Source organism: Diadema antillarum, unplaced genomic scaffold, assembly GCF_040938485.1.
Source record: "Diadema antillarum isolate AM-2024a unplaced genomic scaffold, OU_Dant_1.0 seq00000131_RagTag, whole genome shotgun sequence".
Lineage (NCBI taxonomy): Eukaryota > Metazoa > Echinodermata > Echinoidea > Diadematoida > Diadematidae > Diadema > Diadema antillarum.
In genome coordinates, this window is record NW_027271209.1 from 752,312 (window position 1) to 769,448 (window position 17,137).

At 37.3% G+C, this 17,137-nt stretch overlaps 1 long non-coding RNA gene across 1 annotated transcript in view; it reads left to right on the plus strand.

Annotated features, from left to right (window-relative positions):
* The first annotated feature begins 11,497 nt into the window (after positions 1-11,497).
* LOC139727434 (uncharacterized) overlaps positions 11,498-17,137 on the plus strand; it is a 74,549-nt gene continuing 68,909 nt past the window's right edge. Inside the window, exon 1 of the long non-coding RNA XR_011710753.1 lies at positions 11,498-11,957. This is a non-coding gene — a long non-coding RNA (uncharacterized lncRNA). The remainder of the gene's footprint in view (positions 11,958-17,137) is intronic.

The window sequence follows — 17,137 nt, forward strand, 5'->3', positions numbered from 1 at the left end:
TTCCGAGTTGCGATGGTGGTCAGTGGGCTACATGCTGCCATTTTTTTCCTTGAGAAGAACAGACATAAGAGGATCCAACAGATGTGGAAGGAGAGAGAGAGATATAAAGTGTGTGTACAGGTGTGCTATCTATCGCTTGCACTGACAGTTCTCATTATGCTCGTGATTGATTACACTTAGTATGAACTTGTGCATTATTCAAAACTGGAATTCCTGAATTAACTATATATAGTTAAAGTTTAAACGCTATTTTTATGATACAGTAATTGAACACGGACAACATGTCTTTCGCTAGGCGACATTGCTCTTGTTTTCTTTTGATAATCCTGTGTTCATGGCATATAGGTTTGGTTAACAGCCAAGAAAAAAAAAAAAATGCCAAAGAATGCATCAATGACAATCTGTAGTTTACGAGTAATTTAGCCTCTTGTTTTTTTTTTAAATTTGATTTGTTTTAAAGGCCTAGTGTTAAACTAACTCCTCCATGTCCTCCCGTTGCTGGATGTGGCAGACTAGTGTAAAAGTGTAACTTTGTTTTTTAAGTGAACTCTTTGAAAACCTTAATGAATTCCTTCTTTAAGACTGTATTTTGTGATAACATAATATGATATGAATAATAACGGTTAGTCTAGACCGAGTTCATCCGTGTGCCCTTTCTGGATCTCCTACCTGCCTACGAAGTTTTAAGTAATCAATTCTGATGTATTTATTTATTGATCAATCAATCAAAATATTGATATTCATAAATTCATTTTGGTATTGATGATTTCGAATTGACTACACGTATTTCATTTTCGGATTAACGAACCTTTTGAATAAGCATGATAAGGACATAATGTTTTGATTAATGAACCCTATTTTCTTTTCGGATGAACGAACATCTAGGTATACCGAAATTGTATGTTTTGGAGTAACGAGCATTCGGAATGACGAACTTTTGTGTCGTGTTCGTATTGACAAACCTTCAGAATAAAGAAAATCACCCTTACATTCCTAAGACCTAGATTTAAACTATGAATACTAAAAATGCGATTTTCTTCTGATCCTGGACATCACAAAGACAAATATCCGGCAAGCATGTCATCTTGTGAAGTTTTACAATCATTGCCAAGTAAGCTACTTTCCTTCACACATATCTAAAGAGATCAAAACAAAGAAGCATAACGCCACTGCTGTAGCAGATGTACAGTGCAACCGACGTGCTTCTTAAAAGCCTTAACCACTTTTAACGTCTTCAAACCAATTGATTTTAATTGATTTCGAATCATGACATTACTGAAGGCGGTGAAGAGATTACGGCTATTAGAATTTTTGGGGGATTTCACAGGGGTCTTGTTGTGAAAAGAGAATGCAGTATAGTCTTATCGAATGATTAGATTTAACTGCGAAATTAATCATCATGCAAGCGGAGTTTTTTTCACCATGTGGTACAAACATTATTTCAGAAGCCTCCTCGTTCGTCATCCGAACAGACGTGACTTTTTGTTTTGATGAGATCTACATAAAGTCATCTGAGCAGTATCCGAGTGCTATCATATTTCAGTTTTCTCATTTCACGTTTCCATTGTCTCGACCGAAGCCATTCTAGGTCACTCGCTTTAACAAAGATTCGAAGAAATTTGATGCTATTTTTCATTTTTTTTTCCAACAGAGAAGTGGAAAAGGCAGGCCGAGAGTAGACACACAAGGTGACCACCTATGGCTGTTTACGACCCGCAATGTCGATCACTGTCATTACATGGTCATAGCGACACAAATGAAATTAAGGGGAAAAAACAAGTCGAAATACGATTTTCCATAACCACACCTGAGCCCTTTCTACAAAAGCCAATTTCAACAAAATCTTACAAAAGCATAGACAACCTTAACACCTCATATCAACTTTTAAGGATTTTCATTTGCTGGACAGGGTATTTACGTCACCGATGAACGGTGCGTACGCATGCTGCACAAAGTTAGAAAATTCTCAATTAAATAAATCACTAGTTTGCATTTTACGTTCACATATGAACTGAATCTCAGACTATGTGCCTACAATAAGGAGATGAATAGATAGATAGAGAAATGCTGATAGAGTCAGGTCTACAAAATACGATGATTTGAAATGACCAAGATTGTAAATGTCGATTCGTTTTAACCCTTATATACAGTAGATGTATATTATCTTTATTTTCATAGTAAGAAGTATGGAAATCAACAACTGCACAAAAAATCCAGTCACCGCCGATTGTATGACAAATTTGTTTAAACAATGGCATTTGACAGATATGAATGACTATTTAGGGAGTGCCCTTTCTTGGTGGGAAATGTCACTGATTGATCTATAGTCACATCATAATATCCAGATATTCCCCCTACAGAGAAAGGAAAATCGTGGACAATTATCATATATCGATTAATATCAATACATTTAAATATCTGAGTTAGTTGTTTGCAAACCTGTGTATGACGAAACAATTACAGCAGGACTGAAATCAGAACACGAATTTACAAAAGAGCTGGTCCAATTGGGCCAGCAACCATAATACAAGTAATTTGCAAGAGTCTTGACTTTGCGTTATTATCTTGCACAGATTCGATTGCAGCGTCTCATGTCAGACATTGCTGCATTATGTTTTATTGGTCTGTAAATGGAATGCATTGAATGTAGTATTCCCCATTAACACTCCCCTTCAGCAAGCTAGAACTCAGATATTCGTGAAAGCGAGGGTACTCCTGCGACATGAATAAAGACTGCCCTATCATTTGTGGCGTGTAGTTTCGGATTTTATAGTTGTTTAAACCTTTTTGTCTCAGATTATGCTTATTTTTGTTTTTGGATAGATGTAGATGATCATAGAACGCTCAACGATTTCATGACTAATGCAGGATTCGTAGAAGTGTGAAGGTGATTACAAATATATCATTGTGCGATTCAAATAACTTGCTATGTCTTACTACATTTACTCTAGATTGCCAATGGGTAATGCTTAATCAATTTTAACGTAGTCGCCATGGCAACGAAGGTGCCTTATCTTACTCCACAAGAATCATCATCAGTGTGCTGAAATTGCGATGGAAACGTAATTCGTTGCCACATATTATCACGTTGTCCTGTATGCCAAGAATCAGGATGCGAGTCGTAGTATTTCATATGCTCCACAAAGAAAAAAAAACTCCCAAACGACCTCGGGGAGATAATTTTGACATATTCTTATTCAATTTGGGGATGTAGGTTCGTACATTGCGGGCAAGGAAGCAATTTGGGGATTGGAATGGTTGCTGTGTGAGCAGCGAAATGGTCATACAAAATAGAGCCATTGATAATGGCAGTGAAAGTTTCATGGCTGTTATATTTTCTCGAGGTATATATATGCAAAGATATCGATAAGACTCAAAACAATAAAAAAGATGCCGACATCCATTAATGATTTGAAAACTTCCTTCAGGAAACCAAATATGACAAAATCACAATCAAGTTGCATTTTTTCCTTGCCAATGATAGTCGCTGTGCACCAAGGAAGGGTTTTCATTACTATAGAAACAAGTTGATTGTATAGTATCCTATTTTGTGAGAGATTTCAAAATGGAAAGTGGAATATTCTCAGCCAACACCAGAAAAAACAACAACTATGCGGTAGAGAGTGCATGTTGTAAGGTGTGCGTCTAGGAAGAGTTTATGTGAAAATGTGCGTTCAGGGAGAAGAGATCTATTTAAAAAACTAATATCTACACTCGTAATTGGATAGAGAGACAGAATGCGTGAATGGATGAGTATGTGGATATGCGTGTTTTGGTATGATTATGAAAGAGCAGAATTCAATTCAATTCATTTCAATTCATTTCAGTTCATTTCAGGTCAAGTCAAGTCAATTCAATATATTCGGAATTTTCTGCATGTTACAAATGGTATACAGTCATTTCTTTTCCCAACACAATTAGGCACACAGTTTGTGCATCCGAACATAATTGAAATTTACGCGTACAATAAGCTGTTAACAGGTTGAAGAAAAGAAAAAGGAAACACGTCGATTTGGAGATACTTAGGATAATGAAACAAATGATCTAACTGAATTATGGTACATGTCTTTGGAATGTGAATGCAGAAGACTGTCGTCAAATAAGCATATAGCTTGAAGGTACGACAGTCTTGAAAGAAAAAACAAAACAAAATTGGGCAATACATACATCGCGTGCACTTATCGAAGACAAAAGAAAACAAAAGCCAGATTATGAGCTACTCTGATATCACATTGCGATAACAAAATAAAATTGTTTAGATACAAGAGAGTATAGCGTCGGCCTCATGCCAAAAGGGCACTAATAGTGTACAAAGTCTATGGTGTTAAGGCCCTTTTGGCATGAGACCGACGATAGGTGAGTGTTGTGAGTGTGGTAAGTGCTGGTGCAAGTGAATGTGCTCAGCAGGCGCGCGGTACTAGAAGTATTTTTTTTTAATTCTAGAGATGAGACAGAGACAACTCAAGAGATAGAAGCAAGGTACAAGTGTGATATTGATAAAAAGGCCTTCAAAAAAGCAAACCAATGTCCTGTAAGTATAGAGAAAGCGATACTGATGTGTGTTAATCCACTCGCCTCATGTAGAATCCGAAAGACTGGTTTAGAATCCTATTCAGCTTCATGGAAATCATATTCAATCACTGATGAATAATGCATCAGCAGAACAACCTTCAAGGAGAACTTACGAATGACACACTTTTATAGAAAGCATAATTTTTATAACATTTCACAAAAGAACAAAAAAAAATATGATTGATTATCAAAGAGGAAGAGAGAGTTTGCCTGTTTGTATTGCAATATTTGAATCTCAACAGCATTTCATAAACAATTACATTAGAAACTTAGAATGTCCCCGTTTGTTGTTTGTTTGTTTGATTGCTTGTTTTTTGTTTATTTTTGGAAGGGTCATGGGATCTCCAGTACTATACTGCTCAACAGACGTCAATGTAATTGCCATTCCGCGTAGTCTTCTGGGTAAATCAAGTGCCTTCATTCCTTTAGGGTTTACAACAGATTAGAAAAACACTATAGAGCCCAAATGTATCCAGTTTTAACCTACTGTAAGTGCAGTGTTTAATTACGGGACTGTAAGAACATGACAGTGGTCATGGTGGTATGATAGAATACATTGGGTTTTTACATTTTAATTTTCTTGAACTGTGAATGCTCTGTAGTCATACATGTATTTTTACTCTGTACGCATGGCACAATAAGTCTGAGGACTTACTGTAATGCTTTCTTTTGATTTGCAATAAAACCGAATTGAATTGAACCGAAATGAATTGAATTGAATTGAATTGAAAATCAAACCTAAACATGATGATAAATGGCATGAATAGTAACATTCGTGTTGGTTGTGGTATATTTGAGTACAAACGCTCAAATAATGTGTTTGCCGTTGTTGTTGTTGTTGTTGCTGCTGCTGCTGCAGTTTTTTCATTTTCAATTCAAAATTCATTCAAAATGGCCATCTCTTAGCATGTTATCAGCTCATCTCCCATTGTTATTTTACAAGATAGAGTTACAAAATATTTTTGAAAGGTCAATATTTCAACAAAGTACGCTTACACGGCCCCTTTCCACTGTTTGCTTAGATTATCATCAATGTGACAATTTTATACACAATGTAACGCAAGAAGTTATGAACGCTTTCTTCAACTTATGCTACGAATAAAATTAAGTGAATATTGGTGTACGGATATTCAAAAGACAATCCTCAATAGCCATATAATATATAGGTCACTGCATCAGATTCGCGTAATGTCTTTGAAATTGTTATCATTGCTTTGGGAAATTTTGTGAAATATTGGTATTCGATAATGTGCTCAATTCGTGTCAAATACGGACGAAATGACGGGATATCAAAGTTTAATGGGCCGTTGCAAGAAAGTTGAGTTGCAATCGATTTGTAGTAACTGCATCTAAATTTCATAGCTGATTTTTAGTGAACTATAAGTTTTTCACACACGCTTCTACATATACATATGTGCATCACCCTGTGTGTGTGTGTATGTGTGTGTGTGCGTGTGCGTGTGTGTATATGTGTGATAGTTATTAAAAGCGAGGATCTACAGAACAATACTCAAATGACAAATCCTCAAGAACAGCACTGAATGAGCCCACGCAGCAGTCTGTATAAAACGAGCAATCAAGGTGCATCTTCGTAAGATATGAACATATTTCAAAGTAAGTTTTACTCTGATTGTACTCAATTGACAATCTAAAAGCTTTGTCAGATGTTTAGCTGTAGGCGCAGACTCATCGCAAAGGTTTGACTGAAAATAAAGGAGAATCCTCCAAGAGCATTAGCCATCGTTTAGGGGAGTTACAATTAATGTTTGCTCTGATCAAAGCTGATATATATTTTTGTTGGGTATTTTCTTTTCTATATCATGTGGGAAAACATGTGAAGTCCGGAGCAATCAACAAGGTTGAATTCATTTCAGCTCTCTACACATAGACCAATGAAAACAAATGAAGTGAAGCAAAATTGGAGAAGGAGAACAAAGATTTGTTTTTCTTATAAAATTTTACACGAACTTTCACGTGACAATGTTTGTAAAATTGCAAGCAAAATATTGCCTGGGTTCATCTCATCTGAAATTTCGTAATTTATTAAGGAAGAAAAGGGAAAAAGTCGGTGAGAGCGAGGGTGAAAATTGTGAGGTGAAATCTTCTGATGCAATTTTTCACGAAGTCAGTGTTTTAGAACAAAAACTGTCACGCAGACGAGCGCGTGGTTGCAGAATTTGAATGGGTATCTTTTGAACGATCACGTGCTCTGAAGAGTTGAGATAATAGAGAGTTCGAAAGAGGACAGCGGAAGCACATGCTTTCGAAAGTTAACATGACAACCAGACGGAAGCAGAACAGCAAAAAAGCACGTGCACATTCAAAAGAGAAAAAGATAAACGCAACAAGGTGACCTACATGACCAATGAATGTCACAATTAGAACGAAAAGGTCGTTAATTAACACAACCAGTCTTCTTCCCTCCACATATAGGCAGACAGCGTGATGATGACGAACCCAAACTAATGTGCATGTATGTCGCACATAAACCGACACATCGCTGGGCATTAACCTTGTTGATCATTCCTGTCTCATGTAGTACTGAACATTTTCCACCTTGCCGATTCGTATGTTCTTCCAAACATCCATTGATAAGAATTTTCATCAATTGTGTACAAAATTGGGATTAAGGACGTATCTGTCGCATGCAAGCAAGTGTTATGTTCCTCTGCTGCCAGCCTGAATAGAGGACATAACTTTGAATTCCTATTGTATATTTGATTAGATTAAATTTCCTTATCTTTCATCCGTTTGATTTATTGCACTACCTGAGGCGTCATGCAGTTAGCCTCCATGACACTATGGACCATTTCCTCAACAAAGATAATTTATCTTAACTCATCTTTATTTATGTAAAATCATGTTTCATATATATGTATAAATAATTAGAACATAAAATGCTATCTTGTAAACATTTTATGAAAACATCTGATCCTGCTGCGAAGTCACTTTTTTTTTGGACCCCGAAAATTATTTCACCGAAATCAGCAATGCAGCAAAAAATAACGAGACTACAAAAGTGCAATTTCTATCAATGAGAGTTTTACTTCGAGTTATACCGCAACGACCATCTATACTTTTGCAATACGATTAATACTGATGGTATCACTTCTAGGGTAGCCATTGTTTCTTCGACACCTTTTGCAACTCTCCTGCTTTGCCTATCTTTACTACTACTAGGCTACACTACTACTACTGCTGCTGCTACTACTACTACTACAACTACTAATGATAATAGTAATACCTCTTTAATTTCTATACTCGTGGCGAAAGACGGTACAACATGTTTATAAATAACAATATGGATATTGTCTTTTCAGTGTTACTTTTTTTTTTACAGTAGAAGTTAGAAATTAGCAGGAGACACAACGGAGGAGCGGTAGGAGTTAAGATTTATTCCGAGTATAGGATATTAGCTGATATTTCATGGACACTGGGATTTTATTAGGAAGGGTTCTCGATATGTTCTTGAACATGCCGGCATGACACCCTGAAAAACCAACAGAAGGAAACGCGAATCTTGCAAGTGAAATAATAGTTATTAAGGTCGACAAGAAGCTAATAGGACTTGTAAGAAAAACTAGGCTGTTTCATGGCGTTGAAGAATTTTCTCCTTTCTACTTTCTCTTTCAAGATCACATGACTTGAAGCAAGGACCTTTTAAGGTTGACATTGATTAGTTTGGATTGGCTGACAGGTAAATTCAGCTGTCTCCGGTAGCTGTCTGCTTGAAACGACACGGCTGACAAATTTAGGGGTGTGATGGAGTCATATGAAAGTTCAAGTGCGCAGACAGACGACTGTAATTTGTTGCAAAGAATGAGTGAAGGACGGGAGTTCCTCAAATACAGAGGTGTCGTATAGGCCTACACATTTCTCGGGCAAGGACAGAAAAAAAAGGGGGCGTTTGTCAAGTTATGATTGGATATGCAGGCGATATTTATCGGTTTGTACGTCACTTTTGAAGATACCGTACATCCTTTCTAAGTGGATCGATCACAACACCCCACAAATGCGTCTAACAAAATAGATTAAATCTTTCCTTTTGAGGCAAATCTTGCCATAAGCACATCGATGTAATCGGTCTGGAGACACTCCTCTAAATCAATTGGCAAAACAACACACACAAGTGGTACAACTGAGTGACAATTCCCCTTTATCGACATAAATAATCACTGATTATTAGAGTCCTGTAGTATAATAGTAGCTATGATAAGAAATCATGGGTATACAAACTGTATATCCAATCTTATTATTGTGGTTACTATCAAAACACTGAATAACCAGTGTATGTCAATGGAAAAAAATTTGTCAATCTGTTGCAATGAAACAACTTGACGGAAGAATTCATTGATTTGAACACTTACCTGTAGATTCTTGAATGCATGTTTGTAAATGAAATCATTTCATAATTATGATATAGATCTATGTATTAATATCACATATATATTTTGAGTATGGTGTCTTAGATTGCCGACAAGTGATAAATTTGATTCTTATGTTTAGTACCCAGATTGCAATACAACAAAACTTATTTGGGTACAATGCACATAATTGTCGTCATATACATGAAATTCGTTTTCGGAGATGTTTTTTTTTCTAGACAAGTTTGCAATAAATTTTCCGAAAACTTAAACGTCTCTAAATCAATCACCAACGATGCCCAAGTATTATTATATTGGCCTTTAAATTTATTCTAGAAACTGCGTGGCACCCTCCACCTGCCCCCCTCCCCTTCACGACAATGAGAGTACAGGACTCTTTCAAAATATTCCTGCTTGAAGAAAGAGCCAGCTAACCGGAAGTTGGAATGAAGTTACTCAGGTGTTCTTGCACTCACCCACGAAAATATGAGTGATTTAAAGAAAAAAAATCTTTTACAGTGATTTCTGGTATATGCATCTCAATTTAAAACCGACTTATTGCTGTGTTGCCATCTTTCAGGATTACAAGAAACTATCACAAACCGCTTCTCCAAAGTCACTACTGTGGTTCGTCTAAACAGGATGCATGATGCGTAGGATCCCTCGCTCCATGAAGCAAAAATTACATGTGCCTACGTCATCAAACAACGTTTTCAATTTTAATCAGTTTTTGATTAGTAGCTTCTCCTACGTATTCTTCCTTCTGACATCTCTTCTGCGAGTAAGATTATGATCTATTTATATTTTAGATAAAAAAGGACAAATTACAACCCAATGAAGTATGTTGCCTTGGCACAATGATATCTCTTGATATGTTAGTCAAGATCACGTTCGTAGTTTCTTATCCTATTTCTCCCACAAGCCATTGGAAAGTTATACACACTATACTTGGAAATGAAACTGATCTGATAGGATGAAAATATCAGGAAATGTAACAGTTTTTTTTTAAATCTGAAACTGGGAGTATTCAACGTGGGTTAAGTAGAGGTGGTGGTAATTAGATCATACCAGCAAGGCATCAAAAAGAAATCAAAGACTGCACAAGGCTATATTAGTAGGAGAAAACTATTGTGCGGCGCATAATTTGATTCCTCTCATACTATTTAATTCAATTGCATCTAAGACGAAGTTTGGTTCCAGGAATTTTTATTTTTTCTTATTTATTTATTTAGTTAGTTGTATTTATTCATCTATTTACTAATTCATATATTTATTTACTTATTTATGTATTTGTATATATATATATTTATTCATTTATTAATTAATTAATTTATTTATTTATTTATTTATTTATCTATCTATCTATCTATCTATTTGTTTATTCATTTATATATTTGCAGTAAAGAGTTATGTCCCTGAGGCCTTGTCATTGAGAAATGTGTCTTGTTCACTCGGGAGAAAGAACTATGATGTGAAAAAATGTTTTGCTCTATGCGCATTGCAGAACTTGGCTTCATTATCAAATACTACACACTATGCAGTTATGCAGATATCATCATCATCATCATCATCATCATCATCATCATTATCATCGTCATCATCATCATTGTCACCATCAAATGAATTTAAAAGTAGAAACGAACAGGCTTAAGCAAAGATGATTGCTGTGTGCCATCCTGATTAACCCATTGAGGACCGGCTGATTTTGCTATAACACGCATTTCCCATAGACACTTGCTCGAATATACTCAGGACTCGTCATCACCGGGTTAAGCATGTATAGGCCTACATCTCATGACTGACTTTTTTTTTCCATCACGGAAGCCCATCTCCAATGTATTACCACTGCACAAGTTTTGCATGCACGGAATCGACTCTCTCTCTCTCTCTCTCTCTCTCTCTCTCTCTCCCAGCCACCCACACCTTTCAAACTTTACTCGCTGGTGCTCGCTACGTTTTGTCAGTCTCCGCCCCTATTTGTGACGTCATGCGGTGTTACCATGACGACACGGTTGATCGCGACGTAGCTAAGATGCGAAAAGATGAAACAAAAGTGACAGCAGTCAGCCTTATTGAAAGACAAGGCAATGCCCTGTTAGAACAATGATGATAATGAGCTTGCAAGGGGCTATGTAAAATAGAAAAACAGACGTAAATTCTCGTCATTCTAGGGATAGGTTTTCAGGTGAAAGCACTTACACAGAAATCCCCGACCATTAAGTTTGCTTGAGTGCCGTACAAGAAAAGAATCCGGAAGAAAGAAAAACTGCTTTAAATTTTACATTTTGTGCCAACACAAAGTCGCATTTCATCTTTGAAACCTTTTCTGTTCATTTATTCCAAGTTGCCGTTGAGTTTGAAAGTCTATTATCTCACAACGCCATGCTGAGTGTTCCTTCTCCACAACGCTCCTCTGCCTATACGCTTTGTTTCCACGAATGACAACGCTGAGAAAGACTCGATGAAAGAAACCGTCGGCAACTGACATTCTATTAAGAATTTCCCTTGTGATGTTCCATGCTCGCTCACCACCCCGGTCAGCTTACGCTGTAGCACTGATCACTAGCAGACGGTTCTGTGTGCGTCGACGCGCGTTTCGCGCCACCACTACCAACAGATCAAATTGAAACACGGAAGAGAACACAAACTAGACAGAAAGTGGCGCCGTCGGAAGCTTTCACGGAGCTTGGAGCCAAACACACCTCTTTCAACGCAACAGACACCTTTATTTTAGCCCAGAAGTCACGCACTAATATAAAGGAACTGGTTATTGGACGATAAAGCAGTCTGTGACGAGGATAAAAGAGGAAATTCGAGCTTTTTTTATTTTTTTCTTTTGTTTAAAGCAATATGCGAGGCTACACTTGGATTTTTGCCGTCTCCGTATTTTTGACAAGCGCGGTGTTAGTGATCGCCTCGCCCAGATGGCCCGGGGGAAGTAGCCAGCAGAGGTCGCGGTGGACTCTACACAGCAAGAGAGATTTCCCATCACCATTGTCGGATACAAGTTTTGTCAAACGGGTGAGAAAATGATTAAAATAGTTCAAGATGTTCCACGGCTATGCAACTAGATATAAGTGCATTCTGTCTATATCTGGACGTACTTGATAAAAAACTTCTCCAATTTACTTGTTAGTTCTATTCTGATGAAGTGTGTCTATAATTAGGAGTATAACAAGAGAGCAAAAAAAAAAGTGGAATTTTGTCAAGAAGGTACAGGATTCACTTAAAAAGTGTTCTACCATCTTCACAAATTTTACCCTTTAAGCTGCAGGAACTTGTTTGCTTGTTATAATGCCTTTGGAAATAGAAGTCTCTTGCGATTTTAGATAAAACATCTGGATTCGTTTGTAGATGAACTCTGTTTTTTTCATTTATCCATGTTTTCACTTTTATGTAGGAATCAAAAGCTTGTCTCTCATGATTTGGAGTGGAATTTACACCACGTAAAATTCTAGCCTAGATTGACGGAAGAGAAACTGCATCAAAAATAATGGACAAGTTCGAGAAGGGGCTTCCGTGAACTGCAAATTTGAAAACAGATTAAAGAGAGATGGGATGGTAAAATCAAGTCCATTCAACTTCTGCCACCATCATGTACTAAAAATGACACTAGCTCCCTCGTTACCAAACCACAATCCTACGATTGTAATACAACTGTACACCGATAAGACCCCTTTTGGTAACTGGGTAGCCGATGTGAAGTCTTAGATAAAACTACTATCTGGTTGTATTTTTGTTTAACATCAGAAAGGCAAAGCAGAAAAAACATTCTATTTTTTTTAAAGAAAAAGCAAAAAAAAAAAAAAAGAAGATGATTTGTCTATGGTTTGACTTTTCAATCATAGCAAGTACAGTGAGGAGATGGTGTAAGCCGAAATTGGAAGGCATTGTAAAACAGGAACCTGTAGAGTTGCGAGATGCGACTTTTTATTAGTTTATCTTCTTCATATAAATGACCTTTTTGCTCTGACTTGCTTCGTCATGAGATGTGCACCCGTAAATCTACTTCAATATAATTAAGCTGAACGGTGATCTGCTAGGTCTGCCGTGTGCTGTGGAACCATGTATATTTACTCTTTATTCCAGTTGCTTCACCTCCTTGTTTTATTTCTTTAGTTCATGTTTTAATTTTTTACAGTTTGATACCGTTATAACGAAACCTCGGGACCGGCAGTTTTTTTTTTTCGTTATAACAATTATCGAAATTTCGTTATAACCGAACAAATCAATAAGCGATGAAAAATACATACAGTGGATAACGGTGCGACCTGAATCTTTACTTCGTTGTAACCGGAATTTCGTTATAACCCTGTTCGTTATAACGGGAGTGCACTGTATTGGTGTGTCTTGATCCGTCGTTATTGTTGCTTTCTCTCTTTTTTTTTTTTTTTTGCTTCTGTCTGACTTTTTGGACGAGGTTATAATGTTATCGATGTTGTGAGACAGAGATACTCGAATCGGTTGTAAAATGATCATATATCGGAAAGCAAACTCGTGACGAAGGATTTGAACTTGATCAAATGTTCCCTTTCAAATGGGTCAGGTGTTTTAAATATTGATGTCACTCAGAACTGAATGAACATTCCCACTAAAAACAAAAAAATCCGTTGCAAGTATTTTTTTTTTCACAACGATATGTAACAAATTAATGATACAATATATATTTGCTGCGTTAAAAAGAGCTGCTTTTGGAGCCCTGAAATAATATTTGGCGCCCTGAATTTTACATGATGTTGGTAGTCAGGAGGCAGTGGGGTTGCTAAGTTCCGGCCTGCCTTGGACACAAAACTAAGGTCGCTCTGTAAGACCAGTGTATAGCTCTACAATACCCAGCTTCCGTCTCTCCAAACAAGTTTTATTCCTTCCTTTAGCCAGACAAAGACTCTTTGTTTGGTGTCACGCACCAGCTAGTGACCTGAAAAAAAAAAAGGAAGAAAGAAAAAGGTATGTGCATAGGAGAGCCTGAAAGATCAAATTTCATCTAATATTTTTCTTGTCATTTTCATTTATCATCCTTGAAAGATGCGCATGCGCGACCTATCTCGAAAGGGTTTTTTTTTTTTTCAGGTTATAGGAACAATTACCTTTTGACCAGAAACAGACATTGCTCTGTTACTGTTTCTGTTTTATGTCAGATGCGGAATTGTTAACTTTAACAACCATTGTTATTCATATTATATCTAATTATCTGTCACGGTTGACAACAATGTACAATAGAGTGATATCCATAAAAAAAGAGTGTATGTTGGCACTTACTTTTAAAAGATCTACCGGAATCTTAATCGCAATGGATGACAGACTAACAAATCCGAAAATTTTAGGGACGTCGTTCACCGACGAAATCCACGGATTTTGGTGAGGAGGCAGATAAATAAACAGTGCACGGAATGATTACACCGTACGTTGAACCATTTCTCTTAAACCAAAAAAAAAAAAATGCCTAGAACGTCGCAATGTTTGGAGGAGGCGCTGTTGGCTGTTACAATAGAAAACACCATATTTTACTTAGTTTGCATTAATTTTTTTTTTCATGTACCTATACGCCATCGCAATGGTACATCACAAACTGAGGTTTCTGACAAATCCAGGCCGCCTTTGTATCCAGGCGACGTACCCAAGAGTGTTGTAATTGTATGATTATAAAACTCACAAGATCGTTAAGTATTCAGAAGACAGCAAATTAAACAAGTTGAATTATTCCATCAACAGTAGGCGAGATTTTGATGCCCTGTTTCCGGCATTTGCGATCTTTCTATCAATTCAAATTTTCTACAACTATCGCAAATCGCACCAAATCACTGTATTAGCCCACGCCAAGTTTTGTTGATCCAAGTTGATTCAATTATGCAAACAAAATCAGCAGCAACGTTGAAGCCATGAATCGATCCCACGTCTAACATTATCAAGAGGCACATAACTGGCCCTTCATTACGATGACCACGATTGCTACCTTGTATTCCTTGGGAGATCTGTAAAGGGCACTACAATGTGTCGTCTTAGAACTATTTAATATCATAATTGGACGATAAAGTGTGGCGTGTACGATATTGCACGCAATATAGAACCAATTTGCCCTCAAAACAAGAGACCACACTATTCTGGACCATTCATGGATCCATGTTTAGTTGTTGATTTAATTATCGATGCGTGCACTGACAGTGCTAACGAGATGATCGAAGCAAGTGGCAAATGAATAGATGAGAATGACGCAAAAGGGGGATATATTTATACAGGGTGGTATTAAGATAAAAAGAAAAGGCGCATCAACGTGTGGGCTCACGAGGAGACCGCACAAAGAATTGTTTCATGACTCCTCATGCATACATGAATCGCAAACCAAAGACCAAGTACTTTCCAACTGCCTGGTCAATTTCGTAACGCTGTCCTATCCAAACCGCATGAAGGCAGTCACGGAAAGACATATTATACTCGTGTCTTTCACCCAAGGCTTGAAGGGGGAGCACGCTGTCGTATTTTAGCGACAGGGTGGGAGAAATTGGAGTTGGCAACTCTGTTACCATCATCATCTAAGGACAATGAACTCTTTAGAGTTAGAGAGAGAGAAAACCAATTCCTTATCCTGGATTTCTCTATATGCCAATCACTCCAACCTGCGGCTTTAACTTGTGAGACGCAATGCTCTCTTTTGTTTGACGCCACGCGAAATCGGCAGGACTTTATATCTTAAAGGCATTCACTTTCTTGTGACATCACAGGAACATGCACCAAAGTTAAGATAAGAAAAGGTCGCCGCATGTTGTACTAAGAATAAAAAGAGGGGTTTTCCCCGCAGCCATTTAGGAGGTTGCGGAAAGGGATAGGGAGCGAGAGAGAAAGATTGAGATGTATAGGAGAGGAGGGAGAAGTGGGAAAGTTAGTATAAAGAAAGAGAAAGGAGGAGATAGTAAGGAGGAATGGGAGTTTGAGAACCACAGTAAACACAGTCATAAACACTTCAACTATCGCTAAATCACCAAAATGCAATTAGGCGTGAGTGAAACATCGTCCATACACTCCATGAGTTTTCCCCCTACGGTTGTCAGCTCCATGAGCACTGATGCATGAGGAAGTATGTCCATGGTTTACCAACTTGTAAACCAACATGTATCACAACAAAATGAAACAGGACGCCATCAAACGTACTTCATCATGCTGATATTCAAATGGATATCAAACCAGAAGAGAGACAGTTTGCATCCGGTTTTTCTATTGTCGTTGTTTTAAAAGCTGAAATGCTATTGCGTAAAACTTGACCAAAACCGTGGATAACGCCTATAGTCAAGCAAAATTGTCTACGTTAAGATATGACCAAGAATATGAAGACGGAGAGAGAAAAAAAATTTACACTTTAGAAAGACCATAGAGTAGGAAAGTGAAAAAAGTTCAAACTCCCTAAATAACCTTAACCTTAACCTTAATTTTGATTTCTTGGCTATATGTTTCTTACCTAAGTTAGTTCATCTTTATTTTTTCTGTTGGAAATCTATGTATTTATCTATGTAAGCATTTATCTAGTCATTCTCTTATTTAAAGCGAATGTGCATCCCATTTAAAGCAGTCGGTACCCCATGGGGTTCTTAACAAACAACGGTGGTCAGTGAAAGGTGATGATCAAGGGACACCATAACGAGTGTATGGGGTGAAATACATACTTCGCCGTAGAAATACACACTATGGAATAATATGTGCACGAGGAAATTAAGAAAAAACAAACGCTTGAAACTCCTACACCAATGAGAACTTTCCAGTGAAATAAAGGGCAGCCGCTTGGCTTGCACGTTACCTCACAATCATATGATCGATTGAGATCTAATGGGATATTAACACGTGAAAGAATACATGAATTATTCATGCTCTATCTGATCCAACAGAGAGTGAAATAGTTCTGTGATCGTTTTCACGGAGGCACGATTTCGAAATACTGCGACGGCGGCAAGTCCAAGAGTATCTGCTCCCATTTATTATAGAACAAAGAATACTTTTTCATGCGACCGCACATTCCTCATCTCAGTATGACATATTCGCACAGTTCCCGCGTTGGATTAAGAAAATGTTGCTATGAACATCAAAATAGGCTTTAAACTGAACTTTTGTTCCACAGAGAAGCGTGTTATATTCTCTTTTATTAGTTCCTATATGTTGTGTGATTTCAGTTTCTCCGACTAAACCAAGCTCGTTTTTCAGTCTTTGTAGAAGCC